A 15,834-nucleotide genomic window follows, 5' to 3' on the forward strand; every position below is an offset into this window, starting at 1 on the left:
GAAGCGTAAGGTGGTGGAAGACAGTTTGCTGAAGTTCAGTCTTCTCTCCACACTAGAACCACGAAGGCTGCAAAGCCCACTGGGGAAGCAGATGTTCCTGGACCTTTTGCTACCCTTGAAATATTCCAACTTGAAACAGTATTCAAATACATGTATGTACTATTATTTTCTTTTTAAAAAATGCATTGCTTCCTTCGAAATAGGGAAGACTTAAAAATTACTTTAAAAAGATAGAAAGGATATTAACTGCACTTGTAAATGCAAATAATAGCTTCCTTTTTTTTGGAGCAGAGGCACAATGTTTTCTTTAGTTATCTTGTGTCTTGGAGATACATTCTGTCTTTATTCATATTTGACAAAGGAACAACGCATATCCCAAAGAGATGACAGTCCCACAGAAGAGAAGAAAGGAACGGAGCCAGGTGTCATGAATCCGAAGCCACAGATATCGCCATTATTTGCTTTTTTATGCCAATTAGATGTTTCAGGATTCATAGTACTTCTAAGTATGGTCTATGTGAGTGGGATAAATCCTAGAATTATTCCTGGGAATGTGTTCAAACTTATTTATAGTTCCTTTTAATTTCGTGTCTGCTAACTCTATCAAGTAACTTCAAACTAGATAACCATCCAAACTCTACAAAAAGTGGGCAAAGTGGTAGACTTGTAATTAGTTGGGATTTTAGAGGAATAATTAGAATTCAGGTAGTTAAGATACAATTAGTAGCAATCAAATTCCAGTCTTTTAAACTGTGGTTGTCCTAGTTGTTGTTAAGTGTTCCCCTTTAAAAGACAGGGTTGTGAGAGGGTAGATGTAGGGGGATAAAGTCAGGTTTTGAATTGTTTTGTTGTTTTTTTTAATTTCCTTGAAACAATGAGCCTATATTTCCATTTAATTAAAACAGTAAAGTTGTGTTTCAAATATATGGAATTCGCTACCAACTATAATTGATTTTGTTCATTTTCTTTTCACTTCTTGAAAAAAATCAAAGATAAAGGACTGTCCAGCTTAGTTAAAAAGCAAAGCAACAATGGAAAAGAAGATAGATTACAACCATCTTGCATATGTTAATCAAGGTAGCATAGTAACTGTTATTCATTCACATTGAGCAACTGGAACAATGCTAACTTATTTCAGGGGAAGTTCTTTGTCTGATTGATTTTTTTTTTATAATGCTGAAATGCAAGCAGCCCCTGTATATTAGGAAAGCAGACATTAGAAGGGTCCACCGTAGCCCACAATGTCGTAAAGGATTGCATGAGATTCAGTTCCTTCATTTGTAAAATGGGAGCAGGGTAGTATCTGTCTCCGAGTGGATATGAGACTTGAATGAGATAAACTAGCTGAATTGCTTCACAAACTAGGAACCACTACACAGATTTTCTTCAAATCATTACCTTGGCAGGTTGTCCCAAGTTGGTAGCAACATCCTGAAATTGCAGTAACACCGGTTTCATTAACATCCATTCATGAATACTGGTTCAAGATAAAGAACAAAATCAAAATATACTAGTATCAACGGATGTTTTCTTAATAGTGCTTCTAGTGAAGACTAATGTTTTGGTGTATAAGAGAAATGAGAGATATGAGGAAAGGAGAGAATGAAAAAAAAACAGAGCGTGAGTCTGAGAGAAAGAAATAAAGCACAATATTCAGATGCTTACCGAAAACCCTGTCACCACTCTATTTCCATTAACAGAAAATGTAAGTTTCCAGTTAAATTTTCATCCTTTCATTGACTTTCTTTTTTTTTTTTTTTTTTTTTTTTTTTGGCCAGTCCTGGGCCTTGGACTCAGGGCCTGAGCACTGTCCCAGGCTTCTTTTTGCTCAAGGCTAGCACTCTGCCACTTGAGCCACAGCGCCGCTTCTGGCCGTTTTCTGTATATGTGGTGCTGGGGAATCGAACCTAGGGCCTCGTGTATCCGAGGCAGGCACTCTTGCCACTAGGCTATATCCCCAGCCTTCATTGACTTTCATTGTGGTGATTTTACAGATTGCAGGCCAGTTATTCTGCAGCATTTCCTGTTTGAGCTCTTATGATGTTCTTTCATAATTAGATACAGATTATGCACCTCTGATAGAGATATAACAGTAGTGATATTCTGATTTCATAGGAAAATGCCAATACATGCAGATGTCTCATGAGTAATGGGATTAGGGGCAACCACCAGGCTTTTCCTCGTAAAGTTGTTCTTTTCTTCTTGGGCAGTAATTAAAAATTGTGGCATGTTAAATTATAACTATATCATGATTCCATTCCCCTACCATTTATTCTTTTTATATATTTATGACCATATAGAATTACAGCTTTCTATTTTATTCAGCTAGATGGAACCCATTGATCGTATTTATTTTGATGCTAAAAGTTCTCAGATTTCTCTAGTGGAAGTCTCATCAATCTGGCTACTTGTGTCTTATTGATAGTTCTATGTCAATCATGGTTCAGTTGCTTGGGTTTCTGGATTTTCTGAGAAGATAATTGTAGCACATTTTGTAATATTTCTGACCATTTCTCCAAGGAGCTTTAGTTCTTTGTGGTATAAAATTACATCAGAAACCAAGATCTAAAGCTGTTGCTGTTGTGTCTTTCCTTTTGCAGTTCTCTGCAATACTCATAGTCAGTTGTCTGGGTGCCAAATAGGTGGGCAATAATTCTGATGTCATCTCTCTCTCAGGAAATTAATTCCCAGGCTTCTACGAGTGGTATACCAGGAAGGAACCAGACAAAAACCCCCACAAATATCTTTCTCTGATGCCACAATTATTGGTTTGTGTGAATGGAATATCTCTGTTGCAAGCAAGTGGTCATGTATAGAAAGTATAAGCTTTTGAAAATTCTATGTTAATGAAGTGTAAGCTAAGGAGACAGTAGAAAGAGCCAATGTTACATACTGGTTTTTCATTTGAGGATAATGGAAACACCCTGTGGCTTACTGCCACTTGAATAAAAACAGAGGTAGGGTTTGTCATCCTCATGGTTGTCTTCCATTACTTTCTAACGGTGTGCAGGACAGTTCTATATATACTTAAAGAAATGAACATACAAAATATTTACTGCTATGGATTTTCTTCATTACTACAAATTCTATTGCCCTCTGCCTCCATTCTCTCCATCATTCTGGAACTTAATCTTTACCCAGAAAAAAATACTAATGTTTAAAAGTAAAATGTCATTTTACCATGTATAAACTTGCAGTATGCTTGTTTTCCCCATTCCAGATGGGGAGAAGATGCTCATTTCTAATTTGAACATTTGTTTAAAAATGTATATATCCTCTCCACATGTTTCAGCGCACTTTTTGGTTGACATTATATTGAGTTTGGACTCTGGACTTCTCTCTTGCTAGATAAGGACTCTACTTGAGCCATGCCCTCAGTTTATTTGTGACATAATTACTTTTTAGATAGGGTCTCTTTATTTCTGCCTGAAGCCAGCCTCAGACTGAGATTCTTCCAAGTGAGGACCCTCTACCTGGAATGACAGATGGGTACCACCACACCAGGCTTATTTGGTGTGTAGTGTGGCTTTGCAAACTTTTTCTCCTTTTCTGTATTCACTGATTGTTTTCCAATATCACCTCCCTATTAGCTGGGATTACAGATGTGCCCAACATCTTTTTACTCAGTCAAAATACATGCAAAATATATAAATAAAGCTATGTTGTTTACAAAGCTTTCAATTTTATACAAGTCAGAGTACTTTAAAGTACTCCCCTATAGACTCTGGAATTTAACAACAAAACATCAACAGAAATTCACAAGTTAACACACAACCATACCATGAAACTTAGCATTGCTGGTAGCATATAATTTCATGTCTTTCCTAGGCTACTAACATTATCTACAGTTTAATTGCACACTGATGTAGATTCTTTTGACTTTGATCCATGACTTTCCCACAGTGTGTTAAAGAAAACACAAGATATATTGCAACTCAGACACTAGAGATTGCTTTAAAATATATTCCCACATGAAGCAGAAAAATAAGATACGAGTCTCCTTGGTGACATGATGCATTATTTTATATCAGTCATATTATTAATACTGATTACCATAAAAAGGATTCTGGATTAGATAAAGATCTGTGGTAGTCAATGCATTTTCATAAAGATTGATTAGAAAAATGGCTTACATGATGTACATTTATATTGTCTTTTGAGATCTTCACTTTTTGCATCATTTACAGTCATGTTTTTCTTTACATCACTTTTGTAACTATTTTCTCCCATTTATTCCTTCAGATATTTTGGCTGAATTTGATCAGCTCTCCTTTCTTAATGGTTTCTCATCATATGCTGTGTATGGTTCATCGCCACCAGTTTCCTCTCCTGTGTTTATATAACTCTGTATTAGTTTCATCTTTTTTTACTTTATTCTTCCTCTCTGTATTTATGTGTAGTTCCAAACTTTGGTCCTAGTCCTTATGTTCTATCTGAAAAAGAAATCTAAAGTCACATATTCAAATGTCTGAGTTAGCAGCTCCAGTTCTTTCTAACAGTCTTGTGTTCAGATTTGAGTTTTGTTCGATGTTATCGCTGACTTTTCAAGTCATCTCAGAGTTGACAAGCATAAATCCATACTTCCATTTTGATGCTGAAAATCTCCTTTATTTGTACTTTTTTTTTACATTTATAGTTTAGTTTTTTTGTTTTTAAGTAGTTGTACAAAGCAGTTACCAGAAAAGTAGGTTATTCATGTAATGCATCTAGATCAGTGTCATGCCCTCCAACATTCTCACCCTTCAATACTTTCTTAATTTTCCTAATGTTGTAGTATATGTATCTTATAATATACACATGTATGTACACACACGAGAGAGAGAGAGAGAGAGAGAGATTTTTTTGGGGGGGGTTAGGAGCTACTGTTAGGAACCATGTGTTTCTCTTCTATGAGTCAATTTTGGTATTTCTTTTGACTCTATTTTTTTTTCCCTTCCTAACTCCTCAATCATGAGTTCTGACAAACTCAGTGTCTTATAGATTCCTGGAGTACAGATTTTGATTTGTTGCTATTGACTAAAGTCACTAGAGAAGAACAGAGTTAAGTTCTTAAAAAATGCAGTTGGGTGGTAGGCACATGAAGAAGTCATCTCTTTTCCTTCTCTCAATTTATTTTTTTTAACTCATTTTATAGCTTTAGGAAATGGAGTTATCTATGTTTAGATAAGAAGGGCTTAACATTACAAAAGCACTGCAGAATATCAAACATAAATGACTTACCTTCTCTGAGCTCATGCACTGGAGGTATTAATCCTAGATTTACAGCACTGACTTACAAAAACGGAATGAAGGGATCTTATGGAAGTGCTTTGAAAGTACTACCAATCACTGGGGTACTGTTTTTGATGTTTTTCCAAAACTGGGGAGAGGGGGGCTGAAGTGGGTCTAAAACTCAAAACCTGGGCACTGCTCTTTAGTTTTGTTTTCTTTCAAGGATGGATGGTACTCTACTACTTGAGTCATGCTTCCAATTCTAGCTTCTGGCTGTTTATTTGGAGATAAACGTCTCATGGACTTTCCTGCCCAGCCTGGTTTCAAACCACGATACCATGATCCTCAGCTCTTAGAACCTCACCCCCCTCCACCCCTGCCGCCCCTAGTAGCTAGGATTACAGGCATTACCCATCCCCAATCCATCTAGCAGTAATGTCCAAGTCATTGAAAAAGAGATGATGAAGGTGTTTGAAATACCCAAAACACAAAAGAGGTTAACATTATAGTTATTTATTAAATTATAGCTATTATACAATAACATATAAATATTTATTCCTGTTTCATAGTTGGCTCATAAGAATAGACTTTATTAATAGAAATGGTCCAGGCTTACCTGCTTTCTTCTCTTGTTACCTTTGTAGTGCCATAGTCTCACGTGTTTGCATATAAAAGATGATAAAAGAGACAAAAACCCAGAGGAACAAGAGAGATAAGAAAATTATAATTGGAAAGTATGCCTAACTCTAATAATACCAATTTCCTGTTCTAAAATCCCTGATGATCCATGTCTATCCATCAAATTAAGGCATTCAACAGAAAATAAATGTGAAATCTGCTATTGGTTCACATGATTGATGATTGAACATTAGTCCAAGAGAATATATGTTAATGTACAATGCCCACAAAGACACAGAAGCATGCACACATCTATGATATTTTTCATATTTATAATATTGCTGCTGTATAAAATAGGATCTTACTCAATTTACAGCTCATGCAGCTTCAGAAGATATTTAGTGTAAAATTAGGATTAATGGCTCAATGCAACCTTTCTAAATGAAGAGTCATGCTTAGAGAGTAGACACACCTCAACAGTAACTGACTGTTCGCATGGACACTAACTTTCATATATTTTATTTATATTGAGAAATCTATTTAGGCTACAGGCTATCCCTGAGGCTTTATAAGGGTTTTCCATCCAGAGTAGGGGTAGGTAATTATAGGTATAGTCTGGAGCCTTTGCTAGATTTCTTGCAGATACTTTTCCTTTCATTTCTTTATATAGTTTTATTTTAAAATGTGGATCTTTGAAATTACAAAACATAAATGCTTTTTATAACAGGGTGAGGGAAGCAAGCTTCTCTTGTGACAACAATTATAGCCCTTATTTTTTTATTTATTCATTTTTGGGTTAATTTAGTCTGGCTAAAATTACATACATATTCATGTTTCTTAATAAGAACAAAGCTTTACTCTTGGTTGTTTTCCATAAATTTGTCCTCATAAACAGTTTGATTGACATCTACTTTAACTATTAGAATGAAAGTTCACATTGTAGCCACTGAACCTGGTTTCAGATCTATAATTCATTAACTGTTTCCCCAAAGGCCCAAATACTTAAAAAAAATCAGATTACAATAAAATTGCTTCTCTTTTTATTTAAAAAGTTTAAAGGGTGTCCATACTGCTATTGAGGTATTGGTTATCTGTTGATAAATTCACTAGGGTTTCATTTATAAATATAATTCCATTTTGCTCCAAAATATTAATTTGAAACATTATAGACTGTGAAGTCAGTTGGGATTTTGCAAAAGAAATAATGTCCACTGGGCATGGTGGTTCATACATACCTGCAACCCCACCTTTTGGGAGGCTGACACAGGAACATCATGAGTTCCATGCCAGCCTAGATTCAAAACCATGTCTCAAAATAAGTAAATGAATAAAGATCTTGCCCAGGTTACTATAGAACATAAGCCCATTTTTTTCCATTAAAGGTAAAGTTATTTTACTTCCTTTATCAGTTCATCATAAATCAATGAGAATTTAATAATACTTAATTTATATTGAAGTTTCAATAGTGTGGGATTATTTAATAAACTCTCATCCAACTATTGTTTTGTTGGAAGATGTGGACGTTTTCAGCAAGATGAAATGTGAGTATAAATATTAGGAGGTACTGACTATGAGAGGATTTTAATGTTCACAATGGGGCACAGTACCTTTTGTGTTTTCCTTGAGTTTGTTATCAAGAAAATAGATTGCAGGCAGAAATGATGTTAATTTTTCTTAAGAAAATGCAAGATTTTTTAAAATCATTGTTCACTTGGAACCTGAAATAATCTAAATAATTTCAACTATCTCTTCTTTTCATTAAAACTAGTATTTAGCTTTACATCAAACCCCTACTTGTATAAAGAACTGAAAATATGTATCATATGATGATTTTATACACATATAATTAAGTGGACTTGATGAACAAGGGGAAAATAGCTTTTCTATCTACTCTGAACTTATCCCTCAGATATGTCTATTTAGGATGTTACAAAGGCATGAGTAGACCGATAGATACAAGTCTCTAAAACTTTTTTGTTGTTGTCTTGAACTATAGATATTGTGTTGTTTCTAGCATCAACCCTGTGAAAGAAATGTGATTAGGACATGATATCTATACTTGCCTTGTAGTTACTTGGGTCCAATTTCTCCATCTTTCTTTTCCTTAGCCAGTAGGGCCAAGATAGAGGTAGCCGTGATCCTCCTGTAGCTTGAACCTCATGCTGCCCAATAGCATTGATCAGGACACCACCCTGACAGCTACCAAGGGGATGCCTGCCAAATTTCTCTTGATGGCAGTAGAGATGAGAGGCTGTGAAGAAGTGAGTTTCTGAAATATGAATATTGTGTAATGCCAATCCCTGGCTATAAGAGGCCCACGTGATTTGGTGTTTCCCAGGTGTTACAGAATAAAATTCTGGAGTAAATTTAATCAATGACGTACACTGTAAATGCCCATAGAAACCAGAGCTTATTATCAAGTGATTCTTTCAAAGGACCTTGTTGGAATCACAATGATGTTAAATGTTAGATTTGTCTGAGGAAACTTATACTCTTGTTTCTCAAATGATTTCTAGTGGAAACCTTTATAGTTTGCACATTATTACTACATATAACACCCTATTACCTAGCATTTTGAAATTAGAATTTCAAGGTGTAACCTGCAGAATAACTTAGATAGGTCACTTACTTTTATGGTTCCCTAATAAGGACTTCAGTATAATTTAAGAATGATTTCTAAATAGGTACACATTTATAATATGATCAGTTTAACCAGTCAATTGTTGAGCTTGGCTTCCATTAGGGAACTGCTGGCCTTGTATGAAAACCAAAAGTTATAAATTGGCACCCTGAAATCCTGAGGGCCACCTAACTATCTAAAAATAAGTGTGAGAAATTAAATGTTCGTGTATGATGATTTTGTATGAAGATTCATATTACTACCTTCTTTTGGAAATGGAAACTCTGGTAAAAGTATAGTCACATCTGAGCTTCTCTACACCCACCAGGCAGTAACTGATTGCATTCAGCAGTTTGAATGTTTTTGTGGGGTCAATGGTTTCTGTTCACTATAGTTTATACTCTATTATAAAGATTATCTGTAGTTGTCTGAAATTATAGCTCCCGATGGAAATGGGAAATTCAGTTGATGCAATGTGGTTTCTCTCACGAGGAAAAACAGTTACAAAGAAATAATTCTCACAGAATCATTTAACCGGATTAAAGGACAATTGGAAAGAGAAAGATGGGTTAATGTGTTGTTGGTTTAAGTAGATAGCTATGTATGTACAGAAATACCCCTCACCTGTAGCCTCTATCTGCAAGTTTCAGTTACCCCAAATGCACAGCCGTCTTGGAAATATCAAATGGAGAGTTCTAAAACAAAACCTCCCATTTAAAATCATGCTCTCTTCTGAATCATATGTCTCAGGTGTTTCTTCCCCTTCTGCCCAATATGTGAATTGTCCACACTGCATATGTTAACACACTGTCTCATTTCTCGGGGAGATTGTCAGTTTCACAGTGCTTGAGTTAAATATTTCTTATTTTTTGTAAAAGGCCACAAAACACAGAGTGAGGATGCTGTCCATTTAGGTGTGCCAAAGAGATCCTCTAAGTTGTTTCTTTTAAGCAAAGAAATTGGAATTTCCCCCCCCCCCCCTTCAGGAAAGAAAAACTTACTAGGGTTCATGAGATCCACAGGGAAAAAAAAATGAATCTTATGTCCATGAAATTGTGAAGTAGGGAAAAAGAATTATCTTACTTTTGCTATCATATCGTATCTCAACCCCCAAATCATAACTGAAGTGTATGAATAGAGCTTGGTTAAATGGGGGGGGGGGGAGCTGCTAATTTATGTATGCATGTATGTGTAGGGGAAAGTATAGTACATACAGATTTCAGTGCTGGGCTTCATACATAAGGATTTTGGAATAAAAACTCCATGGAGAAGTGCAGATATGTATGTACTCTGGTTTGTAAAGGAAGGATGGTTGTGGATATTGAGATGTTGTTGTCAGATGTCTGCAGATCTGAGGCTGTTATGATTTCCCATACTTCAGTCTCCCCAGGGATCCGCCGCTGACATTGATATTTTCCTAATGCAGTAATAAGCTAGAAGCCTTTTTCAAACATGGGCACTTTATTTGCTTTATTATCATCAAGAACAAAAGGAAACACATTTGGCCAAGGTCAGCATGAGGGAAATGCAAAGACCTATGCCAGAAAGCCTTCTGTTCTCTGGTTTGTAAATGCTATTCATTTGGCTCTGGTCTTCCCTGATTTAAGATATGAAGTATGTTGATGTTTCCAACTGCCAAGTCAGTTGTCAGACACTGAATCTGTGGGTCAGTTCCATCTTTTTAAGTATTTCATTCATAGAATCGTAGCACTGGAAGGGAGCTGAACACGTGCTCAGAAACATTCATCTGCTTCCAGGCAGGAGAGCAATAAAAATGTCTTTGGAAGAGAATGGTTTTCTTCATTTGTCACATTTCCCAAGTACAGGGACCTATGATCTTTCTAGTTCAATATTCAATACCTAAATATAATTCTCATCTGTCAGCTCTTCTTAATGTCTTATTCAGATTGTTCTTAGGAAATCATATGCTTTTTCTTTTTATATTGTCTAGGATAAATAATGAAAAATTAAATTGTGAGGATATACCTCCCAGTCAGCTCCCTTATTTCACCCCCATAGTTCATTGTAACTTGAAAGTTTTCTATTCTTTTTGAAAATTATACTACTAAGATTATAGTCTACTATGCCATTAAGGAAAGCATGCCAAAAACAATGGTAGAGAATAAACAAGAGTTTCATATATTCCAGAGGAGCATGGGAAAAAATGTATTTAGTATACAGCAAGAAACCATGCCATTGATTCATTTGCTTACATCTTCTTACATATCTTTGAGTACTTCTTGTATGACAAGTATGTAATATATTACGATTAGTACACAATTATAACATATACCAAGTCATTTGCCTATATTTTGATTCTTTCTGTTTCAAATTACTGTCATTTGTCACCATGCCCTTTACAACATTAAACATTTTTATAGAATTAAGGTGAATACACACACACAAACACACACACACTTTCTCTCTTTCACATACACACATACATATAATATATATATATATATAAATATATACATATATATATATAAATTTGGGTGTCACCTGATTTGTATTCCATGTAGATAGAGGGAGACAATTGCTAGGAAAAAAATAAGAATTTTTTTTTTCTAGAAAACTCTTGGCATTTCATGGAAAATTCTGTCTCTCCCTACGTGAAGTGATGATCATTGGGGATTTTTACTCTCAGCATCTATCCTTAAGCTTCCTTGTGATTAAAAATTTGTGTTTGAGCCAGGGGCCAGTGGCTCCACCTGTAATTCTAGCTACCCAGGAGGTTGAGATCAGAGAATCGCAGTTTGAAGCCAGCCCAGTCAGGAGAGTCCCCCTAAAGCTAATTTCTCCAATTAATTACCAAAAAGGCCAAAAGTGGAGTTGTGGCTCAAGTGGGAGAGAACCAATATTGAGCAAAAAGAAGCTCAGGGACAGTGCTCAGGACCAGAGTTCAATCCCCGAGACAGGCACAAAAGGAAGGAAGGGAGGGAGGGAAGGCAGGAAAAGAAAAGAATGTTTCCTTTCTTTTTTTGTTTCTTTTTTTTTAAACAGTTTTATAACTCACTTACATTTTCTCTCTTCCAAATTATTTTAGCAACTTTATTTTAACTTCATTTTATATCATTTAATACCATTCAATATTAAGCCAGGACCAAATTCTTAACTAAGTGTAAGAGGATTCTTTCTAAAATTGTTGTTTTCTCTACTGAAATAGTCAACAAACTCAGAGTTATAAGATACAGTATTGTGGCATTTCCTTAACTGCTTTAGCTTCAAAATGGAGGAATACTTGGTAGAAATCCTGTGTGTGTGTGTGTGTGTGTGTGTGTGTGTGTTTCTGTGTCTGTATGACTGTGTGAGTGTGTGTGTACCTCATTTTATATAAGATGTCTTGGGTCCAGAACAGTTAAAGCAAACCTTAGCACTGCTTTACACATTCAAATGGAGGGAGGTTAATATCTGCTCAGAGGCTCATTCTTGCATTGAGCCATATGATGATGTAATAGGATGAAATCAAATTTAAATTTATCTCTTGATTATGACATCTTCATAAATTCTATAAATCTAAATTGTCATCTCTGATCTTAAAACTGTATTTACTGTCCTTTTTCTCTGAGTGGGGCCTGCTTTTCAAACTTGAGTGGTAATACAGGTTTCTTTGGCTTGTGTTAAAAATATTGTTACTAACTGATTTGGTTTTAAGGTGAAGCCTGATTTTTCTAAGAAAGTCTTAGTGATACATTTTAAATATTAAAATATTTTCAATGCTTTTAAAATAATTCTTTCAATTAGTATGCATTATTTTGTGAACTCATGTGCCATATGTAACTGTAGCCTCTATTATTAATGATCTTCTTGTATCACCTTCCTGTGGTTGTACCTACACTTTCTCTGTATTTTATCTGAATATACTGGAAACCAGGTATACTGGTATTAGAACTAGGAAATTGGAAGCGAATACCAAAATCGAGAGACACAGGGTAAAAAAAGACAAACAACTACAAAAGCAATACTTGCGAAACTGTTTGGTGTAAATGAACTGAACAACTCATGGGGGAGGGGAAGGGAAAGGGGGAGGGGGGAGGGGGGAATGAGGGACGAGGTAACAAACAGTACAAGAAATGTATCCAATGCCTAATGTATGAAACTGTAACCTCTCTGTAATTCAGTTTGATAATAATATATATATATGTATTTTTAAAAAAAGAGATACAGGAGTCAAGGGGTAACATTGTACTAAACGAAATGTACTCACTACCTGACTTAGGTAACTGTAACCCTTCTGTATGTCATTATTGTTATTGATGATAGCAATAAACAATTTATAATAATAAAAAAAAGAAAAGAATGTTTTCTTAGTTCAGGCTGGGGTTTCAAACTTCCTCTCAATATTGTGGACCCTTCTGACTAGCCTCACAGTTGTTCAGCCCAGAATCCTGTCATGGAGTTATTACATAGAAAAGCATGTCAGGAAATACTTGATGTAGTACAAATACAGCTTCTCCTTAGCTGAGGCCCAGTATGTTTGCTACCTGGCAATACCACTGGTATTTTCTCTATTCTTCCATGCAGTACTGTTTACTCATCCTTATTGAAGAATTAAAACACCATGCTATGGCCTAAACTGTTAGAACATCTTCTCTCCTCTCCCCCCTCCTGCTCCTTCTTCCTTTCCTCTCCTCTCCTTCCTTCCCATCCCATCCTCTATCCCTCTTCTCACTTCCCTTCCCTCTATCTCTCCCTTTCCCTTCTTCCACCCCCCTCCCTCTCCCCTTCCTTTTTTTCTGCCTCTCTCCAGGGTATTTCTATGTGGCCCAGGCTGGCTTAGAACTTGAGATCCTGCTGCCTCCACCTTCTGGGTACTGTGATTGTAGGCATGTGTCACTTTGCCTTGCCTAAATGCATTTTTTATTAGTCTTCTGAGAAGTTATTTCTCTGGTTGATAATATCCTTGACAGAAATGTCTGATGTTCAGATCTGCTTATCTGTAACTCTAAAATCTTTAACATATATCTTACTCAGAGTAGTAAGGTAAAAATACCATTGCACATTTGGCTTGAAAATCATATGTAGCTTGCATACATCAAAGCAAAGTGAATGAACAGTCATTTTGCTGAAGCCACATAGAAGGGGGAGTCAGAGAGTGGAGGAAAGCTATGGTGGACGTGGTCTGTAAGCATGTCTCCAGAGGCAGTGCACTGGTGTGAACATCTAGAGCTTCACTGAACCAAGATGCTAGTTGATTCCTATGAGATTTTCTTCTCAACTTTCAAGTTCTACAGAGGTTGTAACTTTTCTTTCATGACCAATTTTGTACAACTATCCAACAACACAAGTAATAGATGAATGAAGATTAGTAATGGTCTACATAAACAGTTAGTTTAGAAGGAAATGGAAAGCAATGTGTTTCCTTTATTTATAGCAGCACCTGAATCAAGCCATTTTAGAACATCTGTGTAACTTTGATGTCCCTTTGTTATTTCTTATTCCAGAGAAGGCTTACAATAGAATCATGAGACTTCAGTAGATTCTTCTCTGTTGACCAAAGCAAACTGCAACCCAGCAACTTGGAAAACAAATTTGCTTGATTTCATACTTACTTCATTTTTATTGGGAATTGAATTTGGAATAATATTTCTCTAGCTACTATGTGTACTTATTGCTATTATTATTGTGTTAAACTTATTGTTGCCAATGTGAGAAGAAATTTTAAAAATGTGTCATAGTGCTACAAGAAATCTCTTGTATGAGATTTGGACATGTGTATTTTAATATTATATTTAAGCCCTGTTGAACTGATTTTTTCCTACCTATAATATGTGTGACATTTAATTCTATTTATACATGTCCTGTGAATGTATACTGTGTTGTTTGCCCTCCGTTTGGTTCTTTTTTGTTTTGTTTTGTTTTTTGTTTTGCACTTCCATGTGGCCAAATTATAATGATCACCAGAGAACTATTATTAAACAGCATGCATCTCTTTGGTGTCTGGTAATGTATTTTCATTGTCTTTCAGCCCCAGACTGAAATATTCCTCCTTCTACAATTCCCTTAAGCTTTTGTTTAGCTTTGGAAACACTTCTTGGGGTGCCCATATGATCTAGGATCCACATTATGAAACCAAATGAGCCCATACCCCCAATCCTGACTAGTTTTCTCTGCTACATATTTCATTGGAGTGTGTGCTAGGGGGCTGGGTGCAGAGGGGGAAATTTATTGGTATTATCCTTTAGCTTTTGTGCTCAAAGCTGATACTCTACCACTTGAGCCACAGCTCTACTTCCAGGTTTTTGTTTTGGTGGTTAATTGGAGGTAAAATATTCACAGACTTTCTTGCCTAGCTGGCTTTGAATATGATCCTCAGATCTCAGCCTTCTGAGTCGCTAGGATTATAGGGCAGTAACCAGCACACTGTACCATTTCCTACTTATTAAACCTTTACTGTCTTGAAAATCTGTGCTTTCATCCACCTAGAAATTTAATTTTACTCTATTCCTCTCCATCAAATGAACAAAAGGAATATAGAACTCAATCCAACAACTTGTAAACCAGCATGGTTGGCGTCCTGTTTATTTCATCTTTATAGGGCATTGGTGTTTGCCAAAAAATAATCTTTGGCCTTCTTTTCATGTATAGCACCTCATGAAGTGATCTATACATTAATTACTATTTAGTACTACATTTAAGTTTATTGCTGCCGCTGGCTTCACACTTAATTGTGAGTTAGCAGAATCACCTCTATATCTCATGTCTGTACTAATTAATTCTTAACTTTATTGACACCAGACAGCAACTTCCAAAAGGACAAAAGGAAGAATTGTCAGTATTAAACAGTAAAAAGACAAAAATATGGTTAGAAAAGGCATGCTCCACAGCAAGATCTGTTTCAATAGTTAATTAAAATTTTTAACGAAATACAGAAGAAAGTTTTTCTCAAAAACAGTTTCTATGTTTAATAAAAGCAGGCCAATTATGCAAGAGCATTTGATTCCCACTCCCCCCCCCACACCTTTCCCATCCAGCAAAGTAAGAAATAGTGCCTCTTGAATAGGAGATTTCCTTTAATTACATTGGAGAAGTAATAATGGTAGGTGTTGCATGTTTAATGTAAAGCTCTGGATGTTCCCTTTTTTCTTCTTTCTTTTCTTTCTCTCCCCACCCCCCCACCAGCAACCTCATCTTGAGCAGAAATAAAAGGTTCAGGGCTTGTCAGCATCAGTTTATAGATAGCTGTTTAAAAATAATGAGATATTGGGTATTGTAAGGCTCAGGGCTGTCTTGCTAGACTCATTTATTTCCATTCACCTTTTGTCAGAATTGCAGACAGAAGACATTCAATTAAAACTTGTCACCTGTTGCAGATGACCTAATTTGTACTAGGATGTTGTAGTTTCGGGCTCTGTGCTTCACAGGAAGCAATATTACCTCTGTTG

The 15,834-nt window shown here is 35.9% G+C and overlaps 1 protein-coding gene across 13 annotated transcripts in view; it reads left to right on the top strand.

The window, feature by feature from the left end:
- Esrrg (estrogen related receptor gamma) overlaps positions 1–15,834 on the top strand; it is a 589,495-nt gene that overhangs the window by 504,421 nt on the left and 69,240 nt on the right. The window lies entirely within an intron of this gene.

This window comes from Perognathus longimembris, chromosome 11 (assembly GCF_023159225.1).
Source record: "Perognathus longimembris pacificus isolate PPM17 chromosome 11, ASM2315922v1, whole genome shotgun sequence".
Taxonomy (NCBI): Eukaryota; Metazoa; Chordata; class Mammalia; order Rodentia; family Heteromyidae; genus Perognathus; species Perognathus longimembris.